Genomic DNA, 18,556 nt, shown 5'->3' on the forward strand with positions numbered 1-18,556 from the left:
AGAAATGTCTGTAAATGGCTGCAAATTCCCTCTGTGTCTGGATTCTAGAGAGTCCTCAATTCTAATGACAGTCATCTAGTCTTAGAAATTGGCTAGAAATTTTAGCCAAAATCTCACAACTTATATGATGCTCCCATCATCTTCTCGTGCTTTCCCCTTGGAAAGTCAGGGCATACTTTTCCTTAAGAGATATTTGTCTTTCCTTAGATTTCAGATTAGTTTGTAACCCCGCAACCTCGGTTCTCTGATCAGTTCTTGAAAAGTAGGCTGTCATAAATTGTCACTTTTTATTATGATTCAGGTGAAAGCAACAACTTCTAGTTTTTGTCATCCTGAGAGGAATCCACTTTAACTCATAAACATGTGTTTAGAGGTTTTCTAAGTAACATAATCTTAATCCAAAACATTATAAATTCCTTAATTAAAACCAGTTATACCCGATTAAAGTTTCTCTGTAGCAACTAGGTCCAGTCTTCACAAATGAAACTAATTTTTCTTATTTTGCATGTGTCCCATGACCAAGACTTCTAAAAACAATTGATCTCATTTTAATCTTCACTGAATGTTATATTAAAAAAGCTTGCTAAAATTTTATCTGTTGCTTATCTAATGCTCAAGACTTTGACAAATAACAGAGTTCTAAATCTCTTAGAGAAATCATGTCTTCAACTGCTGTTCTTTGCACTGATCATAATGTCCCTCCAAAATTTTAAGATATTCCAGTTTAATTTCCATTTTAAAAATTCTCTCTGATCTTTAGTTTCAGACTTTAATAACCTGACAATTCTGAGATTTAATTAGTGAGACCAAAGCTGCTTCGTGTAAACTAGAAATTCACAGGGATTAATTAAAATGGTCAGCCCTTCCAGATTAGCTCAAACATCTACCTCAAAAAAATTACCAATTGTACAAATTATTTTTTCCTGTCTGGGGCACTTACAGAGATGTTGGGAAGGAAAATTTTCAAAGATGAGTACTGTTCACCGTATGTATCCTTGGCATTTTATAGTGGCATTTGCCAACTACATCTAATGTAAGATGAAGACGCAGAAAAAAAGTGAAAAATCATATTTTAATCAAAATCTTCATATAAGATTTTAATCTACCTATATCATAACTAACCATTCTGAGGTTTAAATAATTTAATGAAGTCAATTTTTAAGAGCTAGCATGCATTGACTAGTTACTGGATAACAGGCATTCTGCTGAGAACACTGTATGCACAATTCCATTTAATTTTCATAACATCATAGTAAGACAGATAATATTTATCTCCATTTTACAGAAGAACAAATGCAGGCTTAGGGAAGATAAGAAATATTCCCAGGTTCCCAAGGCTAGAGAGGGGAGGAGCTATTTGTCTCCACATGCCACTATTAACTATACATAATGCTGTGCCCATAACATCATTTCTATATTTTATATCCATAGCAGCATAGTGTCAAAGGAAAGAGCCCTGTACTGAGATTCATTCTCCTTGGTTCCAAAGCTGAATATGAAACTACCTGTGAATTCCTGGTCAAACCACCACCCTCTCCTAGCCTCAGAAACTTAGCTCTACTGTGAAGAATTGGGTCAGTTAGTTCTTTCAGATACCCCTAATTCGGGAACTGGCCTTAAAGTTAGGGAGGATTTAGAAAGCAACCTGCATCAACTAATTCATACTAAGCTATGAATGACCATCCCTAGATGCTTCAGGGACATTTGTATTTTGAAAGAGCAAAAGCCCTAAGAACCAAATGACAATTCCAGGCAACAAAACCCTTCAGGCAATAATCTCTTATTTCATCTAAGTCTCTATCTTTTTTACTCTTTACCAGCCTTTCTTTTTCTTTGTTCATTCTCTTTACTGTTCAACTAAATATTTTGCCAGCCATATGCTAAAATCTAGGAGACATATAACATCATTTTAAAATGTAGGAATTCCAAATTAAGAACAAACCTAGGGAAGGAAAGAAAGAGAAGAGCTTTCTGTTAGTCCAGGTTAAGAGATATATTTCAAAAAACCTTCTTATGGCCAACCACAGTATCGCTCATTTCCTTGCACCTATTTTCATCCCAGTGTCCAAATGATAGTAAAATGGTCAATTTTGTACTTCTTCTCAATATATAGTCAATATAGGGATGCCTGGGTGACTCAGCAGTTGAGTGTCTGCCTTTGACTTAGGGCATGATTCGGGGTCCAGGGATGGAGTTCCACATCGGGGTCCCCACAAGAAGCCTGCTTCTCCCTCTACCTCTGTCTCTGCTTCTCTCTGTGTGTCTCACATGAATAAATAAATAAAATCTTTAAAAAATTTTTAAACAGATATATTGTAGTGTTTTTCAGCACCCTTATGAGCAGACTGGAAAAAGTGGATAGAGCAGTTAAAAAGTTGTGAATAACCCAGTTTTAAGACAAAGGTGTTTTCATAGTGGTACATACGTAATTCACTGTTCTTTCACTTTTCTAGGGTAAATTTACCTCTCCACTTGTCTTTTGATTAAACCCTATTTTAGCAGAATCATTTCTACAGTAAGTGAAAGTGAAACAAGTTGCAGTATTTTAGTTTAAGCTTGGACATGAGACAAACCTGGATTTAAAATTACATTGTCCTTTACTAGCTAGCTGTGTGTCCTTGAGGAGTTTATTTAGTTTACTTAGGTTCAATTCCCTCCTCTGCAAAATGATGGAGGCAGGATGGTGTTAAAAAAGCAAAATACAACTAAGTACATTTAAAAAGTCTTATGGGCTTTATTCAATGATTCATGAATCAGGCACCATCCAGTCTAGCAGACAGAAAGGAGCTCCAATGAGCTGTACAAAATGGAACACTTTTATAGGCAGGAGGGAGAAGGAATAAGGAAATTACACTAAGCAAAGAGAGTGAATTCATTATTTCAAGGTTAGCTTCCTTTAAGACATGGTAGGGGTCTATCTGGCAGATTACCTAACTAATTCTGATCAGACTATTCCTGGTTGACTGTTTCAAGATAGTATTTCTGGAAAAACTAAAATTGTAATTAAGTCACTGAATCGCAATTTGGTGACATGGGGCTCATTAAAAGTGACTGACTCCATTTTGGGCCTGTTGTCTTGTTTTTAACCAATGTATAATTAATGCCAATAGCACTTCATAGACTATGAGGGACAAGTGGGATTTTGCATTTAAAGCAGTCTCTGTTTAACAACATTAACAATTTGGCCTTTTAAAGTTGGCTTTGGTGATTTTTAAAGAGTTTCATTTTTTTCCTCCCTCTATAATAATTTATTTAAAAACTTTAAGCCCTAGAGCTTGATGTGTTAACTAATGTAAATACTTCCCCTTAAAGATCAGAGGAGCCAAGTGATATTTCTTTGACATCACAAGTTTAATGGCAATCCATAGACTAGATTTTAACTTCCTTCTCAGATCAATGCTCACCCTTCCTTTTTCTCCCTTTAGAAATCAAAAAGTTGCATCCAAAAATATGGTTTTGTATGGTCTTATATCAATTAAATTTATTAGTTCTGGAAGTAGAGCTAAGTTCATATACTGGCTAATCCACTCCCCTATGTGACTTTAGGGAAGTATTTGATCACTATGTGCCTCAGTTTCTTCTTTTGTAAAATAGCGAATAAAAGACTAATAAAGTAAAATCTCTAGCCAAAACCTTCATAGGCTCTGGAGAAAGACAGATGGTAAACAGTTGTTATGATGTGACATTGGATGGAGGATGGCCTGGATGCTATGAGACCAAGTGTATGACAGGTAGGAAGAGTACCATTTGGAAAGCAAGATAGCAGATTCTACTGCCAAAGTTGAAGATGATCTCTTCCAGTAACTGCCTGTGTAACCTTGGCAAGATAGTTGAACTGTCCTGCAAAATGGGAATCCTAAGATTATCTACTACACAGAATTGGTATGAAGATTAAGTAAGTCAAAGCACTGAGACCTGAGGCAGCACTTAGCTATAAATAACAGCTATTATAAATTGGATTTTATTCATTCATATGTCATCTTATTTAAAATAAGAAAAAAAGTTTATGCTGCTTTCCCAAAGTATATGCAATACCTCTGACTCAGACATCTTAACAAAGCCTCAAAACTCCATAGCCCACTGCCTACCAGACATCTAGTTGCATGCCTTGCATTATAGTTTAGATGCTCCAAATTAAACTTGTCTTATATTTAAGATCTGTGTCTCTCCTATAGACTTTTTTTTTTTTACCTCAGTCAATGGTTATTATATGCATTCAGGTACCCAAGGTAGAAACACAGGAACCTTTCTAGACTTTTCCTTCCTCTTCACACTCATGCTCTACATCTAAGTGGCCTCTGGATTCGGTCACTTTTACCTCCTACGTGTCACATTCATCCACTCATATTCCAAAGAGTGAATCCCATGAGGGCAGGAATCCTGGCTCTTTCATGGATTCTCCGTGACTGTTACTCTTAGAGCTGGAAATAACAATGAACCAGACCTATGGCTACTAGCCATCAGAGTTTACAGCTTAAGGAATGAGACAGGTATTTAACAATTGAAGGCATTTCTCACATTTCTCATCTCTCAACTAAGTTTAAGTTGTAATAAGTGCTGTAGAGGAAAAGTACAGAATGCAGTAAGAATATACCAAAAGGGCATCACTTAAATATGGGAAACTGGAACCTCAGATTGGGCCAAAGAGCATTAGTGGCAGAGTCTGGAACAAACCAAAAATCTTCTAAACTTAGCCCAGTTAGCCTTTTCTTATCCAGATCAAAGCATATCCTTTGCCACAAAGGACACAGGTGGCAGAGGTTTTCTGAAAGAGCATGTTCCCATCATTGCAGCAACAGCTCAATTCAATTGCTATACTTGAAATTGAAGGGTGAGTTAACATGGACATGGTGGCACTCAGTGTCTGTGGGATCCATTTCTTTCCCTTCTCATTGCCACTGACCTAATTCAGGATAGCATTATTTTCACCCAATTATTGTCATAGCTTTCTCCTCATAGCCTCACATCCTCTCTAAAGATTCCAATCCCTTCATTATATATATATATATATATATATATATATATATATATATATATATTTATTTTATTTTATTTTATTTTATTTTTATTTATTTATTTTTTTTTAATGAAAATTTGACTATGTTCCTCCTTTGCCTAAAGCCCTTTAGTGGCTTAAGATAAAATCTAAGATCCATAACAATACTTGCATGTCTTTGCATCTCAGGTTCTGGCCTTGTATCTCCCCTTTTCCAAATTTCTCCTTATTTTCCAGCAACAGAGGACCATTCACTTTCTTCCACTCACTTTAAAATTTTACATATGCTGTTTTTGTTTTTTGAGGTTTTTGTTGTTGTTGTTTTTTACCTGGAAAGTTCTTGGTACAAGTACCCTTATTTTAAGACTTAATCTTCAACCTTCATCTTGCACACATACTTGTCTTCACAGTGGCCTTTCTTGACACCCTCTCTCCCATTGTCACCACACACACACACACACACACCCAAACGATTCTCAATTTTAGTATGCAAAAGTACACTCTAAGGAATTTGTTAAAAATGTAGCTTCCCAAAGCCCATCCCCAGAGTACTGGGAGGTGGATCCAGGCTTTTATTTTCTTTTTACTAACAAATATCCCCAAGGGTTACTGACCACACTGACCAAGTATGCATTCAACTGCACTCTGGGGAGCCCTGGATGATGTTAACTTCTCTTGCTGTATGACATCAGAGTATGGTTAACTTCTCCATGGAAACCTATGCTGCTCTTTTAATTACTTGTTTTAAATCTGTAGTCCCTGCTAATTTGTGTGCTGTACTTCTAGGGCAGGGACCTTGAGTGTATTGTTCAGTAATAATCCATAGCAGAATGAATACTCATGAAATACTTTTTAAATTGATGATAATGTCTTAATTTTGTAAAACACTTAATTTATGAAGAGCAATACATGTAAATCAGGAGTAGGAACCCTGAGAATAGACATGTACCCACAGCATGGAGGCACCATGCTGAAACTGGGGGAGGCTGCTGACTTCAGAAGGGTGGCTGATCTATTTGCTCAAGGTCCTTTATTTTAGCTGCCTCCATATCCATCTCTTCCTTCTCCTCCACTGCATGCTTTGGTGACATGTGAGCCTTAATTGAAGAGTGAGTTTCCTGCCACCTTCCAGTGGCTCTACTGATGAGATGCCAAAATAGAAAACATCAGGGACAAAATGCTGTCACCAGCAAAAAGACAAGAGGCTCTTGGTGATCTAAGCTCTTCACTGCAGCTCTATGCTTAGAGGGGTCAGCCTTTGGGGGGAAAGGGTAGTTGATGAGAAAATTGAATCAGCATTCTGAAGGCCTTCTTTCCACTTCCACAGAAGCACTTAGCATGGGGAGGACTGAGAAGGATATAAAACATCTCAAGCCTGCTTCAGGTTACCAAAAAGCAGCAATTTTCCCAGGACATAGAGTCACCATGATGTGGTAGGAAATGTAAAAGGTTCAGGAGACCTGAGTTAAAATCCCAAATCAACCAAAGTATATAGCCATGATTAGTTAATAGAGAGTTAGAACTATCATAAAATGAAATTTCTTGAGCCTGTCCCTACTGACTATGATCCAGTAGATCTTGGATCTATTGTAGGTTCTCAAACGACAATGACACCTTAAAATATTGGTGTTTTGATATGTACAAGTTAGGTACTCTTTCTGAGCCTTGTTTCCTCAACTGCAAAGTCCAGCCTGACCTACATCACTGGGTTGCTTTAAGAGATCATGGATTTTGTGAAAGTCATAAAGTACTATAAATATATAGAAATGATATCACTAGAATTGTTGAGAATAGTGTCAATAATTATTTCTGGGAAATCTTTGGTAATAAATGCTTTCTAAAGGCAGCTCATAGTAAAGTGACCCAAATAAATGGCTATCAATTTAAATTGAAAGATCTACTTAATTTATGAGGAACAGACATATCTTGACTTTTGTTCTGTCCCCAGTGTCCAACATGGAGTAGATGTTAAGAAATACTGTTACGTAGGAAAAGGAAATGGTATCTCTCTGATAGCAGATGACTTACAAGCCCCTCACCTGCTACCTGAGGCTTGTTCACTTTTATTCTTGTCCCCAGAACTAGCCCTAAGTGTGAAAAGCATCAGAGTCCTCCAGGAATACTGACTTCACTGATTAAAGGCCCTTCTTTACTGACTACCAACCTCCTGGTCAGTACTGTCCTGGATCTGTGGGGTCACATGTACTCTGGATTTGTCTTTTGGAAATACAAGATAAAGCCACATTTTGGGGACAGAGTAGGATATCCTTCAAAAGTGTTCCCTTGTAAATGCTTTGCTTCTTCAAAGAAAGGAGCTGTGGGATCCCTAGCTATGTGGTAGAGATAACCTAAGTTTTGGGGGAGGTTATCAATCTTCCTACACCAAATCATCCTTTTGTGCTTACCTGTATTCTGGCACTTGATTAGTCACAACATAAACAAAAGATCCCAACTCCACCTTGTGTTTACAAGGCAGCATGCCAGGTATAAACAGATAAAGAACAGGTGGGCTGTTCCAGTCCACCGGGACAGAGCTGGGAGACTTACTGTAGCAAGGGTGGCTACATTGTCATGGCAACAAGCAAGCTGATCACTTAGGCACCATCACCCACTCTATATCCACAGCCTTTATAGGATGAGGGGAACACATGTCCTTCCTAAGGGCTTCGGTATTAATGCAATGGCTATTTTCTTTACAAGGTGCCTACATTTGTAGTATTTTAAGTTTTGTTTTTCTCTTCCAGGCTTCTTTGAAATCTGAAAGAACCCCTTAAACTACACATTGATCTTTTCCTTTTTAAACTCTGTAGAACTATTTATATTTATTAATTTGATAATTACTGCATTTAAAACTAATTAGAGACATAGTTTATCCTCAAGTCCTTATAATCTAGAAGGAAAAGAGCATGAGGAAAATTTACTGATTCAAAAAAAAAAAAAAAAAGAATGTGCCTGAAAAATGTTCTGTAGACGCTTTGCATTCACAGAGTTAATATTCATGATTTCAACAACTCAAAAGTTATTGCAGTGGCCCATGACATGATGGAATTTGAGATGATTGAATTCCCTGTGGGTTAAGACTGGTATATGGGAATGAATCACATCACTGGTAAATGAACCAACTTGCCTTCCCCATACCTCCACCTCAATGTGACTTCATTACTTTCTATTCACTGACATTTATACAAAATATATTGTTAAGCATCTAAAGCATTGCAAAATATTTTAATTTTAAAATATTGACTCTTATGTGGAAGGTTATGTGTTATTTTAGAAGATCTCATGGGCTCTTTCAAATATTAGAAAACTATTTTAGTGAGAAAGGATGTTAGAAATTTAAGAAAGAAAGGCTTATTTGGTAGAGAAGGTGAATGTTTTGAGAAGTACTTTGGAGTAAATGGCATTGAAATTGGCTTTCAAGGGCTTGGACATATGACTTGGTAAGTGAATAAGTTTTTCTAATGTGAGGAATGAAATAAAAATGTGAAGAGATTAAATCAATAATGAAATACCACTACACATCTATAGAATGACTAAAATTTTTAAATGTCAATATGAATGCTGATAAAGACCAAGAGAATGGAAACTTTCATTCATTGCTGGTGGGAATGCAAAATGGTACAGCCATTTGGAGAAATAGTTGGCCAATCTTTCCCCACAGCTGAATATAGTCACAATCCAAGGTATTGAGTATATAAAGCAGCTTTATTCATAATTACCAATAAATGAAAGAAACCAAAATATCCTTCAATAGGTGAATGGATAAACCATGGTACATTCATACAATGGAATAGTATTTAGTGATAAAAAGAGATGAGCTATTAAACCACAAAAAGACAAGGGGGACCTTAAATGCATATTGCTAAGTAAAAGAAACCATTTGAAAAGGACACTTACTGTGTGATTCCAATTACATGACATTCTGCAAAGACAGAACTATGGAGATAGATCAGTGGTTGCTGAAGTTACAGGTAGAGAGGACAGAGTTGAATAGGTGAAGTGGATAAATTTTTAGAGCAATGAAAATGTTCTGTGTGATACTGTAATTGCGGATACATGACATTATGCATCTGTCAAAACCCATTGAACTTTACAGCATAAAAGAGTGAACTCTAACATATGTAAATCATCTAGGACATTTAGAGATCCCAGGAAGAAAAGCAGACTTTGACAAGAGAATCTAACTCTTCTATAAATGCATGAAACCACCTCACTAAAGAGTGGTGCAAAAAGGCACTAACCTAACTAAATTAGGAAATAAGTTGAGTCTAAAACTAAAAGGTACCATACGTAATGACTATTCTAATTGATCAAGTTGTGCCTCACCTGGGTTATGGGTAAACAATTCTCATATTGTTGTACATGTAAACTGGAATTGAAGGATCAAGTGAATGGAAGGCAGATGGTGGAGCAGGTCTATCACTGAAGTAGTGAGACTTTATAAATAAACACGGGGTGGGGAGGCTAGAATTGTCCTTGTGGTGAGGGAGTAAAGCTGGAGGCATCAGTTTGAACTAACATTTAGCTTAATACAAAACATATCATTACATAGAGAATTATCTGTAGAGCTATGTATACTCACATGTAGTACACACACATATATTTCCTTGCTCTTCACCTGAGAACGTCTAGAAGCAACAACATCGAAGTACCCAGAGCATATCTAGTACCCAGATCTCTGTTTCAAGATCTCACCCTCCACTAGAATTAATAGGGTTCTTTGGAGAAATGGTTGATTGTAGGACTGAGGCAAAAAATACACAAGATGAACCTGGAGCACTTTCTAGTGCCAAAAAGTGTTCAAAAACTGGAAAACCACATTGCTTTAGGATATGTCAAAGGGACACAGAAGCCAACTCAAAGAGCTTTCAATTGACAAAGCAAAAAGAATTTGACCAACAAAATAGAGCAGTAGATTATAACCCCAAATAAAAGGAAATACAGCTATGCCTTAGTGATCGTACAGCTCTGGTTATAGACAACAGCAGCAACTAAGGCAATAAAGTGAGTCACATGAATTGTATGATTTGCCAGTGCATATAAAAGTTTTATTTATACTATATTGTAGCCTTTAAATGTGCAGAAGCATTTTGTATAAAGAAACAATGGACATGCATTAGTTAAAAATATTGAAAATACTATATTGCTAAAAAATACTGACCATCATCAGAGCTTTCATTGAGTCCTAATCTTTCTGCTGGTGGAGGGTCTTGCCTTGATGTTGATAGCTCTTAACTGAACAGAATGGTGGTTGCAGAAGGCTGGGGTGTTTGTAGCAATTTCTTAAAATGAGAAAATAATCAAGTTTTCTGCATCAGTCATCTCTTCTTTTCAGGACCAACTTCTCTGTAGTGTGTGATGCTGTTTAACAGAATTTTACCCATAGGAAGAATTCTTTCAAAATTGGAGTCAACCCTCTTGAACCCTGCCACTGCTTTATCAACTGTGATATAATATTCTTAATTTTTTATTTTAATTTCAGTTAGTTAACCTATAGCGTATATTAGTTTCAGGTGTACAATACAGTGATTCAGTAATTCTGTACATTACTCAGTACACATCATGATGAATGTACTCGTAATTCCCTTCATCTATTTCACACATCCCCTCACCCACCTCCCCTCTGGTAACCATCAGTTTGTTCTCTAAGAGTCTATTTTTTTCTTTTGTTTATATTGTTTTGTTTCTTAAATCCACATATGAATGACATAATATGGTATTTGTCTTTCTCTGACTTAGCATTATACTCTTTAGATCAATCCATGTCTGTTCCATATGGCAATATTTCACTCATTTTATAGCTAATATCCCATTGTGTATATATTTTATATAAATATAAACCCATACACACATACACACATACCAGATACTTTTTATCCATTCATCTATCAGGGGGCACCTGGATGCTCCCATAGTTTGGCTATTACAAGTAAATACTGCAGTAAACACAAGGGTGCATATATCCTTTTGAGTTAGTATTTTTGTATTTTTGGGGTAAATACCCAGTGGTGCAATTACTGGATCATAAAGTAGTTCTATTTTTAATTTTTGAGGAACCTCTGTACTGTTTTCCAGGTGGCTGTACCAGTTTACATTCCCATCAACAATGCAAGAGGATTCCCCTTTTGCCACATCCTCACCAACACCTGTTGTTTCTTGTGTTTTTTATGTTAGTGTTTCTGACAGGTATGAGGTGGTATCTTATGGTTTTGGTTTGCATTTCCCTGATGATGTGTGGTGTTGAGCATCTTTTTATGTATGTGTTGGCCATCTGGATGTCTTTTGTCCATTTTTTAATTGGATTATTTGTTTTTGGGGTGTAGAATACTATAACAATTTTGTGGTTTTGTTTTGCTTTGTTAGATTTTATTTATTTATTCATTAGAGACAGAGAGAGAGAGAGAGGCAGAGACACAGGCAGAGGGAGAAGCAGGATCCATGCAGGGAGCCTGAAGTGGGACTCGATCCCGGGTCTCTAGGATCAGGCCCTGGGCTGAGGCAGTGCTAAACTGCTGAGCCACCCTGGCTGCCCTATAACAATTTTGTATACTTATTTATTAACCCTTTTTTGGATATGTCATTTGTAATTATCTTCCCTCATTTCATAGGTTGCCTTTTAGTTTTGATTCCTTCACTGTGCAGAAGCTGTTTATTTTGATGTAGTTCCAGTAGTGTATTTTTGCTTTTATTTCCCTAGTCTTGGGAGACCTATCTAGAAAAAAGTTGCTGTGCCTGATGTCAAGGAAATTAGTGCCTGTGCCCTCTTCTAAGATTTTTATGGTTTCAGGTCTTATCTTTGATCTATTTTGAGTTTTTTATTATGATGTAAGAAAGTAGTCCAATTTCATTATTTTGCTTGCAGCTGTCTAGTTTCCCCAACATTTGTTGCGGAGACTTTTTCCTTTGCATATGCTTGCCTCTTTTGTCAAACATTGACCGTATAATTATGGGTTTGTTTCTGAGCTTCCTATTCATCTATGTGTCTATTTTTGTGCCAGTACCATACTGTTTTGATTATTATATCTTTGTAATGTAACTTGAAACCTGGAATTGTGATACCTCCAGCTTTTTCTTTTTCAATGTTGCTTTAGCCATTTGAGTCTTTTGTGGTTCCATAAAAATGTTAGGATTCTTTGTTCCAGTTCTGCTAGAAATGCCCTTGGTATTTTGATACAGATTTGATACAGATTAAATCTGTAAATTGATTTGAGTAATATAGATACTGTAACAATATTTGTTCCAAGCAATGAACATGGAGTATCTGTCCATTTGTTTGTATCATCTTCAGTTTCTTTAAATGTTTTATAGTTTTCAGAGTACAGGTCTTTCACCTCCTTGGCTAAATGTATTACTAAGTATTTTATTATTTTTGGTGAAGTTATAGATGGGATTGTTTTCTTAATTTCTCTTTCTGTTGTTTCATAATTAGTATATAGAAATGCAACTGATTTCTCTATGTTGATTTTATATTCTGCAACCTCACTGAATTTGTCATTTCTAGTAGTTTTTTGGTGGAGTCTTTAAGGTTTTCTATAAATAGTATCATGTCATCTGTAAACTGTGAAAGTTTTACTTCTTCCTAATTTGGATGCATTGTGTTCCTTTTTATTATCTGATTGCTATGACCAGGATTTTGAGAACTATGGACATCCTTGTCTTGTTCATAATCATAGGGAGAAAACTCTTGTTTTTCACCACTGAGTATGATGTCAGTTGTGGGTTTGTCATATATGGCCTTTATTATGTTGTGGTATGTGCCCTCTAAATATACTTTGTCAAGGGTCTTTCATGAATGAATGCTGCACTTTGTCAACTGCTTTTCCTGCATCTATTGAAATCATACGGTTCTTATCCTTTCTTTATATGATGTATCACATTGATTTGTGAATACTCAACTACCATTGCATCCTAGGAATAAATTGCACTTGATCATAGTGAATAATTTTTTAATGTATTGTTGGATTTGGCTTGCTAATATTTTGTTGAGGATTTTTCCATCTATGTTCATCAGAGATACTAGCATCAAAGCAATACAGGCCTCACAGAATAAATTTGGGAGTTTTCCTTCCTCTTCCAGTTTTTGGAAAAGTTTGAGAAGGATAGGTATTAACTCTTCTTTAAATTTTTGGTAGAATTCGTTTGTGAAGCCATCTAGTCCTAGACTTTTGTTTGTTGGGAGTTTTCTGATTATTGATTCAATTTTGTTGCTGATACTAAGTCTATTCAAATTTTCTATTTCTTCCTGATACATATTTATTTCTAGAAATTTATTCATTTTTCTAGAAATTTATCCATTATGTTCAATTTGTTGGCATATAATTTTTCATAAATTTATCTTGTGATTGCCTATATTTCTGTGGTGTCAGTTGTTATTTCTCCTCTTTTGAGAAAGTTTATTTATTTTAGAGAAAGATAGCACAGTGGGAGGGGCAGAGGGAGAGGAGGAGAGAATCTTCAGCAGACTTTGCCTGAGCCTAGAGCCTGATGCAGGGCTCAATCTCATGACCCTGAGATCACGACCCCAGCCAAAATCGAGTCCGATGCTCAAGTGACTGCACCAACCTGGTTCACCAAATCCTGTTCATTTCTGATTTTATTTGAGCCCTCTTTTTCTTTTTTGGATGGGTCTGTCTAAAGATTTATCAATCTGTTCTATTTTATTTTTTAGTTTCTATTTCATTTATTTATGTTCTAATATTATTTCCTTCCTTCTCTTGCTTTTGGGTTTTGTTTGTCTTCATTTCTAGTTCCTTTCTTGTTCCTTTTTGTGTAAGGTTAGGTTATTTATTGAGATTTTTTTCTTATTTCTTGACATAGGCCTGTATTGCTATAAACTCCCCTCTTAGAACAGCTTGTGTTGTAGCTCCAAAATTTTAGTTCACTGTTTTCATTTTCATTTGTCTTTTCATTTGTCTCCATGTATTTTTTTTATTTCCTCTTTGATTTCTCAGTTAACCCATTTATTGTTTCATAGCATGTTATTTAACTTCCATGTGTTTGTGCTCTTTCCAGATTTTTTCATGTGATTAATTTCTAGTTTTATAGTGTTGTGGTCAGAAAAGATCTGTGGTATGACTTCAATCATTTTTAATTTGTTGAGACTTGTTTTGTGGCCTAAAATGTGATCTACTCTGGAGAATGTTCTGTGTGCACGTGAAAAGAATGTGTATTCTTCTGTTTTAGAGTGGAACGTTCTGAATATATGTTAATTCTATCTGGTCCAAAGTGTCATTCAAAGACACTGTTTACTTGTTGATGTTCTGTTTAGATGATATGTCCATTTATGTAAGTGGGGTGTCAAAGTCCCAAAATATTAGTATATTACTATTGATTACTTCCTTTATTTTTGTTAAGTATTTGGGTGCTCCCATAACTATTTATAATTTTTGTATCTCTTATTGGATTGTCACCTTTATTATTATATAGTACCCTTCTTTACTCTTGTTGCAGTCTTTGTCTTAAAGTCTATGTTGTCCAGTTGCTGAGTTGTAGGGTAGCTCTATTTTTAACTTTTTGAGGAATCTCTGTACTACTTTCCAAAGTGGTACTACAAGTATTTATCCAAAGGATATAAAAATAGTGATTACAAGGGGTACCTGCATCCCAATATTTATAGCAGCAATGTCTACAACAGCCAAAATATGGAAAGAGCCCAGATGTCCCTCAACTGATGAATGGATAAAGAAGATGTGATACACACACACAATGGAATATTACTCGGCCATCAAAAAAAAGAAATCTTGCCACTTGCAATGATGTGGATGGAACTAGAAGGTATTATGCTAAGCAAAATAAGTCAGTCATGGAAAGACAAATACCATATGATTTCATTCAAATGTGGAATTTAAGAAACAAAATTGATGAATATAGAGGAAGGGAAGGAAAAATAAAATCAAGATAAAAACAGGGAAGCAGATCATAATATAGGGAACAAACTAAGGGTTTGCTAGAAGGGGCAGTGGGGGAATGGGTAACTGGGTGATGGGCATTAAGGAGAGCACTTGATATAGTGAGCACTGGGTGTTACATGCAATCGATGAATCACTAAATTCTACCCCTGAAAACTAATAATATACTATATGTTAGCTAACTTGAATTTAAATAAAATCTAAAAACTAATAATATAAAGTATGTTGTCTGATATATGGTATGCTACCAAGCTTTCTTTTGACATCTACTCGCATGATAAATGCTTTTCCATCTCGTCACATTCAACCTGCATGTGTCTTTGGGTCTGAAATGAGTCTTTTGTAGGCAACATATAGATGGGTCTTGGTTTTTTTTATCCACGTCATCATCCTGTGTCTTTTGATTAAAACATTTAGTACATTTACATTCTAAGCAATTATTGATAGGTGTGTATTTTGGCCATTTTATTACTTGTTTTGTGATTGTTTTTGTAGTTTTTCTCCATTCCTTTCCTTTCTTGCTCTCTTCTCTCACAATCAGTTGGCTTTCTTTAGTGATGTATTTGGATTCCTTTATCTTTATTCTTTGCATATCTATTACTGATTTTTTATTTGCGGTGGTAACCGTATATGGTGGTATATGGTTTGTATATAACATCTTCTGCATGTATCAGTCTATATTAAGTTGATGGTTGTTTAAGTTTGAACCCATTTTTTGCTCCTCTCCCTTCCATGTCTTAGGTATATGATGTCATACTTTATATGCTTCTGTTTTGTGAATCCCCTGACTGATTTTTACAGATACACATATTTAGAACTGTTTTTGTGCTTCCTACTTTCCTTACTTTTATTTATAGTCTTCCCTTCCCACAAAAAGAGTCCCTTTTAACATTCCTTATAGGGTTGGTTTAGTGGTCATGAATTTTCTTCACATTTATTTGTCTGGGAGACTTATCTCTCTTTCTATTCTGAATGATAGACTTGCTGGATAGAGTATTCTTGACTTCAGATTTATTCCTTTCAGCACTTTGACTATATCATGCCACTTTCTTCTGGCTTGTAAAGCTTCTACAGAAAATCTGCTGATAGTCTTATAAGGTTTCCCTTGTATGTAGTTGTTTTCTTTTTCTTGCTCCCTTAAAAATTCTTTCTTTACACTACATTTTGCCATTACAATTACTATGTATCTTGTTGTGGACCTCTTTGGGTTGATTTTGTTGGGGGATCTGTGCTTCTTGGATCTGGATTTCTGTTTCCTTCCCCAGATTTTGGAATTTTTCAGCTGTTTTTTTTTTTGTGTGTGTGTGTGTGTGTATTTTTTTTTATTGGAGTTCAATTTGCCAACATATAGTATAACACCCAGTGCTTCAACATGGATAGAACTGTTATTTCTTTAAATAAGTTTTCTGCCTCCTTTTCTTTGTCTTCTTCTGAGAGCCCCATAATGTGAAGGTTATTATGTTTGATGGTGTTGCTGAGTTCTCTAAGTCTATTTTCATTTTATATAATTTTCTCTCACCTGCTTAGTTTAATTACTTTCCGTGACTCTGTTCCCTAGGTCATTGATTCTTTCTTCTATTTCATCTAGTCTACTATTTATTCTATGTAGTATATTTTTAATTTCATTTATTGTGTTCCTCATCTCTCATTTATACTTTTTTCTTTATCTCTGTGTTAATTGTCTCACTGAAGTCTTCCATTCTTCTCAAGTCCAGTGAGTATCTTTATGATCATTACTTTAAATCCTCTAGCATGCACCTTACTTATCTCTGTTTTGCTTAGGTCTCTTGCTATGATTTTGTCCTGTTCTTTCATTTGGGACACACTTCTTACCTATTAATTTTGTCTAACTCTGTGTTTGTTTCTGTGTATTAGGAAGGTCAGCTACATCACCTGTGTCTCCTGCCCTGCCATGCAGCCCTATTTATCAGAACCTGGCACTTCAGAGGTATCACCCATATGTGATATACCAAGAGAATATTTGTGATGCATGTGTCCTGCTATTGTGGCTAAGCTGCCTTTTCCCTTTAGGTCAGTTTATGCAGAGTCTTTTTTTGCCTATTGTGGGCAATGTTTGTTCACTGTGGTGTTAGTGGGGCAGTCTGGCAATGCCATGGGCTTGAGTCAAATCAGACCAGGAGTTTGCCAGAGATGCAGTAGCAACAAACTGTAAGGCACATTCTCTGTGCTATCCTCTAAGAAGCTTTCCTTGGCTAGTAGGGCCTGCAGTCAGACCAGTTATCTGCCTCTAGTCTACTGTTAGGGCCTCCATCTGACTAGTGTGAGTGATTATCTTTCCTTCTCCCTAGGGCAGTAGTCATTTTGGAATGATGCTGGCCAATATAGGGGCTACTTCCACACTGCCAGGCCTGTGGCACCACCCTATATGGACTCACCAAAGCATAGTGCAGGACAGGGGGAGAAGTTTAGTAAGGTGGTGATGTTAGCAGCTTTGAGGGTCACAGGTCTTCTGCAGGAGAGGCTCTATAACACCTGGCCTGAATTGGGCTGTCTGGAGGGGTGAATTGGTAGAAGCACAGAATATGGGGGTGGAGTGGGAGTGCTTGCAATTGAGGTAGCAAATCTTATAAGTGGCTATGTGTTTTTGCTGGTGGTTTGCAGAGGGAAATGGCACCTGCCACTTCCTATGTTCCTGGAGTAGTTACCAAGCAGCGTCAGTCCCTCTAGGACAGTGGTCTGACACTAGCGGATAACTCTCTCTGGTATGCTCCAGGAACCTTTCAAACTGCTGCTTCTATGCTGTATGTCCATGGGCTGTTTGTTATGCTGTCTCTTTAAAGGCAGGGACTCAGTTTCTTCTTGCCCACTGGCTCTTCCAGAACTAAGCCTATTGATTTTTTTTTTTTGTTAATTCTAGGTTTTAAGTCCTGGTGGTTGTAAGAACTCATGAATTTCAACCCCTCTGGTTTTCAAAGCCAAATATTGTGGGAATTCATCTTCTGAGTGCAGGCTCCCCAGTGTGGGGATCTGTTTCTCTCTCCTCTCATTGCCTACAGTGTCTTTCCCTCCCACAGGCAGTTCTGTGAGTCCACTTAGCTCCTGAGCACATTTCTACTCTTCCTATCCCCTTTGATGCAGCCTCTTCTCTGTATTTGGTTGTGGAGTTTATTCTGACAGTCTTCAATCATTTTCTGGGTTACTTACACTGATGTGACTGTTATCTGATTGTATCCATAGGAAAAGGTGAGCCTAGGGTCCTCCTACTCTGCCATCTTTCCTGGAAGTCTAGTTTATGTAATATTCTAAGTCCTTTGTTGTCATTTCAACAATCTTCACATCATCTTTGCCAGGAGTAGTTTCTGTCTCAAGAAACCAGTTACTCTGCTCATCCGTAAGAGGCATCCATTAAAATTTTATCATGAGATTGCAGCAATTTAGTCATATTTTAGGGCTACATTTCTAGTTCTTTCACTTTTTCCACTACTTGTGCAATTACTTCCTCCACTGAAGTCTTGAACCCTCAGAGTCATCCATGAAGACTGGAATCAACCAACCAAAGGAGTCTTAAACTCTTATTAAATGTTGATATTTTTATCTCTTCCCATGTATCAAGAATGTTCTTAATGACAGTTAAATGGTGAATCTTTTCCTGAAAGATTGACTTTGTCCAGATTCATCAGAAGAATCAATA

The 18,556-nt window shown here is 36.4% G+C and overlaps 1 long non-coding RNA gene across 2 annotated transcripts in view; it reads right to left on the bottom strand.

The window, feature by feature from the left end:
* The window catches only part of LOC112651796 (uncharacterized), a 144,684-nt gene that overhangs the window by 76,440 nt on the left and 49,688 nt on the right, over window positions 1-18,556 (bottom strand). For both annotated transcript variants that reach the window (XR_007410293.1, XR_007410294.1), the window contains exon 2: window positions 10,158-10,278. This is a non-coding gene — a long non-coding RNA (uncharacterized LOC112651796). The remainder of the gene's footprint in view (window positions 1-10,157; window positions 10,279-18,556) is intronic.

The sequence above is a fragment of the Canis lupus genome, chromosome 4 (assembly GCF_003254725.2).
Source record: "Canis lupus dingo isolate Sandy chromosome 4, ASM325472v2, whole genome shotgun sequence".
Taxonomy (NCBI): Eukaryota; Metazoa; Chordata; class Mammalia; order Carnivora; family Canidae; genus Canis; species Canis lupus.